This window comes from Octopus sinensis, linkage group LG9, assembly GCF_006345805.1.
Source record: "Octopus sinensis linkage group LG9, ASM634580v1, whole genome shotgun sequence".
NCBI lineage: Eukaryota > Metazoa > Mollusca > Cephalopoda > Octopoda > Octopodidae > Octopus > Octopus sinensis.
In genome coordinates this window covers 47,088,629-47,099,611 of record NC_043005.1, presented here as the reverse complement: position 1 = coordinate 47,099,611, position 10,983 = coordinate 47,088,629, and positions in this window count along the sequence as shown.

Genomic DNA, 10,983 nt, shown 5'->3' with positions numbered 1-10,983 from the left:
ACAACTGTTAAAGAGTTCAGCAATGCCATCGGGATGGATTTTGGGTTTGATAAGTGTGCTAAAGCAACTCTTGTAAGAGACAAGCTCAAATAAACAGCTTCCATTAAATTAAATACCGACACTACCATCTAGGAGCTTGACCCACAAGAAAGCTATAAATAGTGGGAATAAACGGAGATGGAATACAATACTACCGTAAACGAAAAAAAAAGAAAGGAGTATTACAGGAAATCAAAATGCATACGAAAACTGAACTCAACTCCATAATTCGCATCGAAGCCATTAACACTCTGGCACTTCCAGTAGTCCAATACAGTTTTCACATCAACTGGAATCCTACAGAGCTCCAACGCCTGGACAGGAAGTCAAGAAAACTACAAACATCTAAGAACATGCCTCCCTAGAAGTAATGAGGTAAGAGGAATGATGCAGGTAAAACTGTGCTAAAAGACTCCCAAAATAACAATGAACAAGTACTTATCTAGCAAAGAGGACTGGTTGCACGAAGCAGCAAAAATCACATTCTATTGAAAAGAAAGCATTAACCTTGAATTAGATGAAGAACCTGAAACCACCATCACCAAACAAGCAAAACGGATCAAACAGACTGCAAAAAGAACGGATCGGTGGAGCCACAAATTGAGGATCGGTGGAGCCAGAAACCTGTGGATGGACAGTATATACTTCGAAGCCGAAATGCTGATGTAGACCAAGCAATAGCCCATCAGCGGTGGAGAAGCTCAGGACTAAAAGCAGAGACTGAAGGTTTCATATTAGCGGCACAAGATCAAAGTTTTCTTGCCAAAAACTATCAGGCTAACGTTCTTCAAAATGGTTCTGATCCTAAATGTAGATTCTGCGATAAATTGATGAAACAATAGACCATCACGTCTCGGGATGTCCTACGCTGACAACAAACGAATACAAAATCGCCACGATAAGGTAGGACAGTATTTACATTGGAAAATATGTAAATGCTACAAAATCAGCACTCATGCTTACTAGTATGAAGATAATCCTGAGTTAGTCGTAGAAGGTAAAAATGCCACTATCCTCTGGGATTTTTCAGCCAACATCGACAGAACGATCCATAACAATTGACCAGATATAGTCATTAAAGACAGAAAAGAAAATACTTATAGACTAATAGATGTAAATGTTCCTACTGATGAAAATATATCCGTAAAGGAATTTGACAAATGAAGTAAATATAAGGACTCGGATATTGAAATACAAAAGATGTTGTATCTTAAAGCGAGAGCTGTTCCTGTTATTGCGGATGACCTAGGTATAAGAAATGGATGTCAGAAACATCTAGATGATATCTTAGGAGAGCCATATCTCATGGAAATTCAAAAGATTGTGCTGAAAAGTACTGCCCACATCCTTCGAAAAACCCTACCAGTTTAAACGTCTGCGTTTTATTCCATGAAGATATTTCGCTACTTCCCCTACCATTTCCCACCCCCCAAGCTTTCAGTCATACTGTAAGATCTATTATCTTTCAATCACCCTAGGATACTGGGTGTGTCTCGGCAAGTGATTGTAACAAGCATGCAGATTAAAAGTAAATAATAATAATAATAATAATAATAATAATAATAATAATAATAATAATAATAATAATAATAGATATGTCTTAGATATTATTACTGATAAATGGCAGGAAAAACCTCTCAATGGCAAATATCCAAAGAGAGCTAATAATGCCGATGTTGACAAAACCCTTACCCATCACTGGTTAGTGTCTTCTGGCTTAAAATCAGAAACAGAAGGATTTACCATAGCACCGCACTACCAGGCCAGCATATTAAAGAACGGCAGTAGCCCAACATGCCGTGTATGTAAACAACAAAATGAAACCATTGATCATGTTGTTTCCATTGCAGTCTTATCGCGCCTACCGAGTATCTCAAGAGGTATGATAGAGCAGCACAGTATATTCACTGGATAATTTGCAAAAAAACTGGACCTGGTCCATCATAAAAACTGGTGGTAACACAAGCCACTTCCAGTACTTGACAATTATCACATCTCACTCCTCTGGAACTTCACCGTTCAAATTGGCAGAAAGATAGATGCGAATAGGCCAGACATTATATTGAAAGACTTCGGACAAAAATAATGACTCCTCGGTGATATGACTGTCCTAATCAACATAAGTGTATCTATCAAGAGCTATCAAAAACTGAGCAAATATAAAGATCTTGAAATAGAGATTTCAGAGATTTCAAAAAGTTTTCAGCAGTGAACCAACCCGCTTTTTCTCGCAATTTTCGAGATTACATTACCCAGTATGTACACAGACAATAAAGTGTGATTTGATGGAGGTTTGTCAGCTATTTCTATTAAACTGTGTAACCACATAGATGATTTTATTTGTTGTTTAATCCCAGATTAGATCTGATTGAGTAGACAGAACAAAGGCATTCCAGCTATGACCATACTGTCCACTACTACAATATTTAATGTGTCTTTATCGTATCAAAAATTGAGGTGCTTTTTGATCGGAGGGAAATTTATTTGCTATTTCTTGCAAGTCGAGCGGTGATAATTACCCGTGGCCGTAATTCTGATTTCCAATTTTGGAACAAAGTCAGCCATTTCGGGGAGAGGGTACGTCAAATACATCGACTCCAGTATTTAACTGGTACTTATTTTATCAACCCGGAAACGGATGAAAGGCAAAGTCGACCTGACGCAATCTGAATGCAAAATATGAAGAGGCACGAAATGCCTATTTCTTTACTACCCACAAGGGAATTTGAACTCAGAACGTAGCGGCAGACGAAATACCTATTTCTTTACTACCCACAAGGGGCTAACCACAGAGAGGACGAACAAGGACAGACAAAAGGATTAAGTCGATTACATCGACCCCAGTACGCAACTGGTACTTAATTTATCGACCCCGAAAGGATGAAAGGCAAAGTCGACATCGGCGGAATTTGAACTCAGAACGTAACGGCAGACAAAATACGGCTACGCATTTCGCCCGGCGTGCTAACGTTTCTGCCAGCTCGCCGCCTTCGGTGGTGGCTGTAATGTTAATGTGGAGTTAAAATGTTTCAACATTTGCATATTGAATTAAAGAAGGAAATTAATCACTTTAGTCGTTAGCTTGCTCGAATCAACGAAATTAACTCCTCACCCACCGTCCATTCTCTATTTTTTTATTTTCCCCATTTATATTTATGCTGTTAAATGTAACATGGTTTCTATACTAAACATCAAGAAAATATGAAAGGCAAAGTCTAAAAATAAATATAAATTAATACCAATCAATATATTCTACAGCAAAATGTTCTTTCCATCGAAATGATTAGGCAGGGGGTGCATAAAATAAATTAGTTCTTTGCAAATGTAAGCCAAATGTATTGTTTGTAAGAATAACTAAAAATAAACTCAGCTACTCCATTATAACTACAGGAACTTCAGTAATTAAGTTCTGTAAGTAAAACATGGGTTGTTGAGATTTTACAACTATTGGTAGTGCTTCCCAAAATAACTTAAAAACCTAGCTTAGAATAATATAATACGTTGCCGGATACATATGCAACGAATTTGATCTCACTGTTAGATTGTAATAACTCGCAAATTTGTAATTCCTGATGGAGTTACATATATCCATACATACATACAATGTTTTCTAAATTGAAGCAGTAAAACTGTATGGCGAGGAAGTTTGTTCTGCAACAGTTTGATTTCGGGTACGAGACCCCTGCACGGCAACTAGTCAGGGGTGTTCCACCATAGCTTCAGATCAATTTCTTTTATGTTAGTTACTGCGCGTAAAGTAGAAACCATTCGAAAATATGGGATTCAAATCAGAGTTAGACATCGTAATTTAATGTAATTTATTGTATATGGGTATAGAGAAAGAGAGAGAGAGAGAGAGAGAGAGCGAGTGAGTGAGAGAGAGAGAGAGAGAGAGAGAAAGAAGGTGTGTGTAGGTATGTGCGTATGTATTTGCTCGAATTTCCATGTGAATATGGAAATTATATAAAATATATTTAATAAAAATATATTTACTCTCGTAGCAAAAATACAACCTGTAGACAACCATTTCATTCCAGTGTTTGAATTATTTGTAAATAATGTATTGCTGGTACAAAGGACGAAATTTAATAAAATATGTAATAAAACAGCGTGGTTATGAATAAACGAGTATGGAGAAAAAAATTCTCATAGATTGTTTTATAAGTATTCGAGATTTATGCTTACTGTCAAAATATAACATGTGAGCAAAACATGAGAACTTCGAAAGCTAAAAGAGAAGAAACGGCCGATTAGATTTGCCTTCTTTAAAAACTTATCAGTGTTCGCATATTTACCTCTTCACTGCTGTTGTGAAAAAGAAAGATACCTTGTAGAAAATATGAATTAGTACTGATATAATTTACATGATTTATGCTTATATAAACAATGGCGGTGAACTAACAGAATTGTTCTCATGCGCACTCAGCAGCATTTCGTCCAACATACTCTTTTACTTTTTTACTTGTTTCAGTCATTTGACTGCAGCCATGCTGGAGCACCGCCTTTAGTCGAGCAAATCGACCCCGGGACTTATTCTTTGTAAGCCCAGTACTTATTCTATCGGTCTCTTTTGCCGAACCGCTAGGTGACGGGGACGTAAACACACCAGCATCGGTTGTCAAGCAATGCTAGGGAGACAAACCCAGACACACAAACACACACACACATACATATATATATATATATATATATACATATATACGACAGGCTTCTTTCAGTTTCCGTCTACCAAATTCACTCACAAGGCATTGGTCGGCATGCAAACAATTTTTTTGTCTTTACGTTAAGATTTGATTTCAAATTTTGTTGAGGTCGACTTTGCTTTTCATTCTTTCGGGTTCGATGATATAAGTACCAGTTGAGTACTGGAATCGATGTTATCGAGCGAACTCCTTGTGCCTACAGTAGAAAGGATATTTATATTAACAATGCGCCTGGATTCAATAACAATACACACAGAAACAGACACACACACACACACTCTATAGAATAAGAATCTTAGTATTAGAATAAAGTTTGATAGGTTCAAGTCAAAGCGCCGTATGTCGATTGTTAACTCAATATCAATAGAGGAAAGTGGTTTGAGTATAACATAAACAGGCGCAGGAGTGGCTGTGTGGTAAGTAGCTTGCTTGCCAACCACATGGTTCCGGGTTCAGTCCCACTGTGTGGTACCTTGGGCAAATGCCTTCTACTATAGCCTCGGGCCGACCAAATCCTTGTGAGTGGATTTGGTAGACGGAAACTGAAAGAAGCCCGTCATATATATGTATATGCATATGTGTGTGTGTGTGTGTGTGTCTGTGTTTGCCCCCCCCCCCAACATCGCTTGACAACCGATACTCGTGTGTTTACGTCCCCGTAACCTAGCGGTTCGGCAAAAGTGACCGATAGAATAAATACTAGGCTTACAAAGAATAAGCCCTGGGGTCGATTTCCTCGACAAAAGGTGGTGCTCCAGTATGGCCGCAGTCAAATGACTGAACCAAGTAAAAGAGTAGAGTCTTTCAAATGTAGCTTTTCACTAGTTTACGCATCTAGCACCGTTTCTCAGTAAACTGGGATAGATTTTTAATACTAAAATTTGTACTTCCTGTTTCATTTTAGTTTATTTCCTGACCTGTATTTACAATATCGAAGTGGTGTATATATTACTTAAAAATATATAAATGCATTTAGTGAGAAATATATATACGCAGACATATATGACGTGCATATATATATATATATATATGTGTGTGTGTGTGTGTGTGTGTGTGTGTGTGTGTCTGTGTGTATTTATATGTATAAATATTTATATTTATATGTGTTGTTTGTGTATGTGTATGCATGTGTGTACGCGCTTGTGTGTGTGTGTATGTGTACATCGGTTATATATATGTGTGTGTGTGTGTGTGCGTTTACGCTAGCACAGGAGTGTCTGCGCGTGTGTGTGAATGTGTATGAACGATCGCATCATAAAGTATAAATATGTGTGGTTTGCTTTGTATGCACTATCAGCATCAGCATTAGCAGCATCGGCAACAACTGCAGCAGCAGCGGCGGTGGCAGTCGTCGTCGTAGTAGTAGTAGTAGTAGTAATAGTAGTTGTAGTTGTTGTTGTTTTTGTTGTTGCTGTTGATGATGATGATGTTATTGTAAAGAGACCATGTAGACACGATACTTCTGATACAGTTTCCAATTTTTATTTGCTATACGAAAGAAATTCTGGTCACTACCACGTATGATACACACACACACACACACACACACACATTTCTACATGAATGAGGAATCAACGTACGACCTTCTTCATAATCTTTCGCGAAGCCTGCCAGATACAAACTGATTCCTCTAAATCATATTCTACATTCAAATATAAATAAGGCACCGCGTACACAATGCATTCCTAGAAAATTTTTAAATAAAAGAAATGAAAGGTGAATTTGAGCGCCTGGAAAAAAATTGAGCTGGAGTCGCACAAGATCCTCAGAATGCATAGATTTGCATACATTACTGCTAAATGAGGTATGAGACTCAATCAAGCAGCTGTACTCATTCTTGCATATACTCTAACATGATAGTGATAACCTATACGTGAATGCATACAAGCATATACATATATAGATGTGCGTGTGATTGACCTATATTTATTTCTATATGTGTGTGTGTGAATGTTTTTCTCTCTATGACGAGCATGTGAACCTAGCGCAAGAGCATTTTTCCTAGCCCTCCTATCTTTTTTATCATATTTCCCGTCTTCCTCAATTTCAGGACATTCCTTTAGTTTCTGACGAAAGACTATGTCCGAAGCGTAATAGAATCATTGTATACTTTTTCTTATTTGAGCCTCAACCCAATAATATTAACTCTGTACGTACCTTGGACTTTATTGGCTTTTGCACTTGCTTTGCTATATTGTGTGAGTGGATATGTGTGTATATGTAAGCACGTATCCGCATGTCAGTTTAAACCCACCTGGGGTTAAACTAGTAGTAACATTCACCTGCCACTTTAATGTGGCTACTCGCTTTACTGTTTAGTATAAGTTACTACTCCATCTCTTCTAGAGATTTCATAACTTGGGGTAGCTGTGTGGTAAGAAGCTTGCCTCCCAAACATATGGTTTCGGGTTCAGTCCCACTGCGAGGCACCTTGGGTAAGTGTCTTCTACTTTAGCCTCGGGCTGACCAATTCCATGTGAGTTGATTTGGTAGACGGAGATTAAAAGAATCCTGTCGTATATACATATGTATGTGTATATGTTTGTGTGCCTGTGTTTGTCCGCCCACCATCTCTTGACAACCGATGCTGGTGTGTTTACGTCCCTGTAACTTAGCGGTTCGGCAAAAGAGACCGATAAGCTTACAAAGAATAAGTCTTGGGGTCGATTTGTTCGACGAAAGGTGGTGCTCCAGCATGGCCGCATTCAAATGACTGAAACAAGTAAAGAGTAAAAGAGTATACGTACACACATACATATATTTATATATGTACATATAGATATGCACATAGACATACTCACACTCATATATGTATGCATGTGTTGGTCAAGTGATCGATATTGAAGAAGATATATATAAATATGTGCGGCTTAAAGCCACTGATTGACAACTAAGTGTTAATGGCTGCCGTGCATTACGAACGTAATTGCTTATTTGGTTGGCAACATTTTTTTCATTTTTCATTACAGACCAATGTAAATAATGACTTACCTTCAATATTGCTGTTACGGTTGTCCCAGTGCAAGTTCAACGTTATATTTCGTGTTGAAGATGAACAATAGCTTCAACTCGTTTTGACCTGATGTCTGAAACTCCTGGGGAGAAAATGGCCTGGAGGATTGTGCTTCAGGCTAGTCTAGTTTGAGCAATTTGCATTTCATTCAGAATGGTTCCCCGTTGAAAAAAAGCTGCTCCATCGTAACAATCTCTCTTCAGTCGTTTATAACGTTATAAACTTCCATCGTTAAGTATGTTAAAATTTATACTAAATTGAAAAGGAAAGCACCTAAACGTGGTTACGCGATATTATAGAAGTAGCAGCTACATCTCAGTGAAAGTGTTACATCTTGGAGAGTGTAGATTATATGTATAGCAATATCTGAGGGTCGGGTCATTCCTGAATCACCCTTCATTTTATGTTTGATAATTTTAAGTTGATCTCGAGCTACGAGAATATGAAAGCAAGAGAATCTACGTGGTCCTTGAACCTGCTAGAAATTGCAGTGAAATAACACTCAAAGCAGATGTTTAGTATATCGAAAGTAGAAAAGTGTATACTGAGGATATGTACGTACACACACATACACACATTATATATATATATAATATATATATATATATATATATATATATATATATATATATATATATATATATATATCTTAATTCCCGACATATAAAAACCAAACCAGCCAATCCCACTCCATGGCACCCATTTGACAACATAAACTTCCACAAAGCGGACTGGGGAACAATCAGAAAGGATCTGTCTTCCATCGACTGGTCTTTTACTCTCAATTCCTCTCATATTGAGACCGCGTGGCAGCACTTTGAAAACATTGTCACCTATACATGCTCTAAACACGCTCCCAAGAAATCTAGTAACACAAACAGAAACCGGCTCCCTAAAAAGAAAAAAAAACACTCATTAGGCGCATCAAAAGACTCAACAAAAAAATCTACCAATTAAAATATTCCCACACACAACATCCACATTCAACAACAATGAAAAGACTAGAGCTGGAAAAACTTCATCTGCAGACCAACACGAAAACCTCCATTGAAAATCAAAGAGCTGTGGAGGAACAATGGGTAATCAAAAACATCAAACAGAACCCAAAAGTGTTCTATTCTTATGCAAATAAGCATAGAACCACTGTCTCACCCATTGGGCCATTGATTGATGATAACGGCATTCCCCAACACGATGCTAAAGAAATGGCAGAAATACTGAAGAAACAATACTGCTCTGTCTTTAGTGTTCCCACTGATATTGACGTAAGGGAAACGAACGAAGTTGACTCTCAACACAAAATCTCAGACATAACCTTCACTGCCACCGACATCGTAGCAGCAATAAATGAGGTCAAACATTACTCTGCTGTAGGCCCTGATAGATTTCCCGCTAGTCTCCTGAAGGAATGTAGATACCAACTTGCTGTCCCTCTGACCAACCTCTGGAGAAATTCGTTAGACGCAGGTTATATACCGAAACAGTTTCTATCCCAGTCGGTCATCCCGGTTTTCAAACAGGGAAACAGATCCCTCGCAGTCAACTATCGCCCAATCTCACTCACCTCCCACATCATTAAAGTGTTTGAAAGAGTGTTAAGATCAAGGATAGCTGACTTCCTGGAGACCCACAAACTCCTAAATGCAAATCAGCATGGCTTTCGCTGTGGCAGGGACTGTCTAACACAGCTCTTACACCACATTGAAGATGTACTCAAAGCCTTGGGAACAGGTTCGAACTCTGACGTCATATATCTTGACTTCAGTAAAGCGTTCGACAGGGTAGACCATAACATTCTACTCTCAAAATTGGCAAACGTTGGAATCCGTGGAAAAGTTCTACACTGGATTAAGTATTTCCTGGCGAATAGAACACAACATGTTGTAGTTGATGGAGTTCACTCAAACCCAGCAAAAGTCACCAGCGGTATTCCCCAGGGAACTGTTTTGGGTCCGCTACTCTTCATAATTTACGTAAACGACCTTTCCGGTGTCGTACATTACTGCAAAGTGAAAATATTTGCTGATGACACTAAGCTCCAGCAAATCGTCAATGAAGAAGCAGACCGAACTCAACTCCAGTCTGATCTATATGCTGTGAGTCAATGGGCAGACAGAAACAAAATGCAACTGAATGAGGGAAAATTTGAGCTGATGCATTTTGGAAGAAATTCCTCACTAAAACAACCATACTCTCTTCCTTCAGGGGAACTGCTCACAGCCTGTAACAATATCAGAGACCTGGGTGTAATTGTTGATGACGATCTCAGTTGGAGTGCACACATCAACAAGAAGGTCGATATAGCTCGTAGGATGAGTTCCTGGATCTTAAGAACTTTCCGGTCCAGAGAACAAGGTGTCATCATACCACTTTTTTCCTCCTTTGTACGGCCACACCTTGAATACTGCTGCCCACTGTGGTCTCCTCACACAAGACAAAACATCTCCAGAATTGAGTCACCCCAGAGGGCACTCACTAAACAAATTGAAGGCATGGCTGCTCTCGATTATTGGGATCGCCTTAAAACCTTGAAACTTTACTCCCTCCAGCGAAGCCGTGAGCGGTACATCATTTGTACGATGTGGAAAATATACCGCCAACTTTGCCCAAACGACCTAAACATTAGCTTCAAGGTTCATCCAAGACTTGGACCACGGGCTATACGTCCCCTGCCCAATTCAAGATCACAACATACATGTACACTGCAACATAATTTCTTTTCCTCAACAGGCTCTGCCCTATTTAACATTGTCCCGAGGGAGATCAGAGAGGAAAAGGATCCCATCAACTTTAAACAGAGTGTGGATAGATTCCTTCAAAGAATACCAGATAAGCCACCCATAATTGGATACAACTCACCCAACAAGAACTCACTACTTGAACAAAACTTGACTTAAACAGGATTCGAATAATCCTATCAGGTGGTGCTATTAAGTTAGACATGGCCTGGACCAATCTTTGGTCGAAACATATCTAAGTTTATCTAAGTTTATATATATATATATTTGTATGTACGTATGTATGTATGTATGTATGTATGTATGTATGTATGTATGTATGTATGTATGTATGTATGTATGTATGTATGTGTGTGTGTGTATGTATGTATGTATATATGTATGTATGTGTGTGTGTGTGTGTATGTATGTATGTATGTATACATACATAGATATAGAGTTATAGTTAATATCTAACTTGACTCACATCTCTTTCTCATAAGGATAAAAA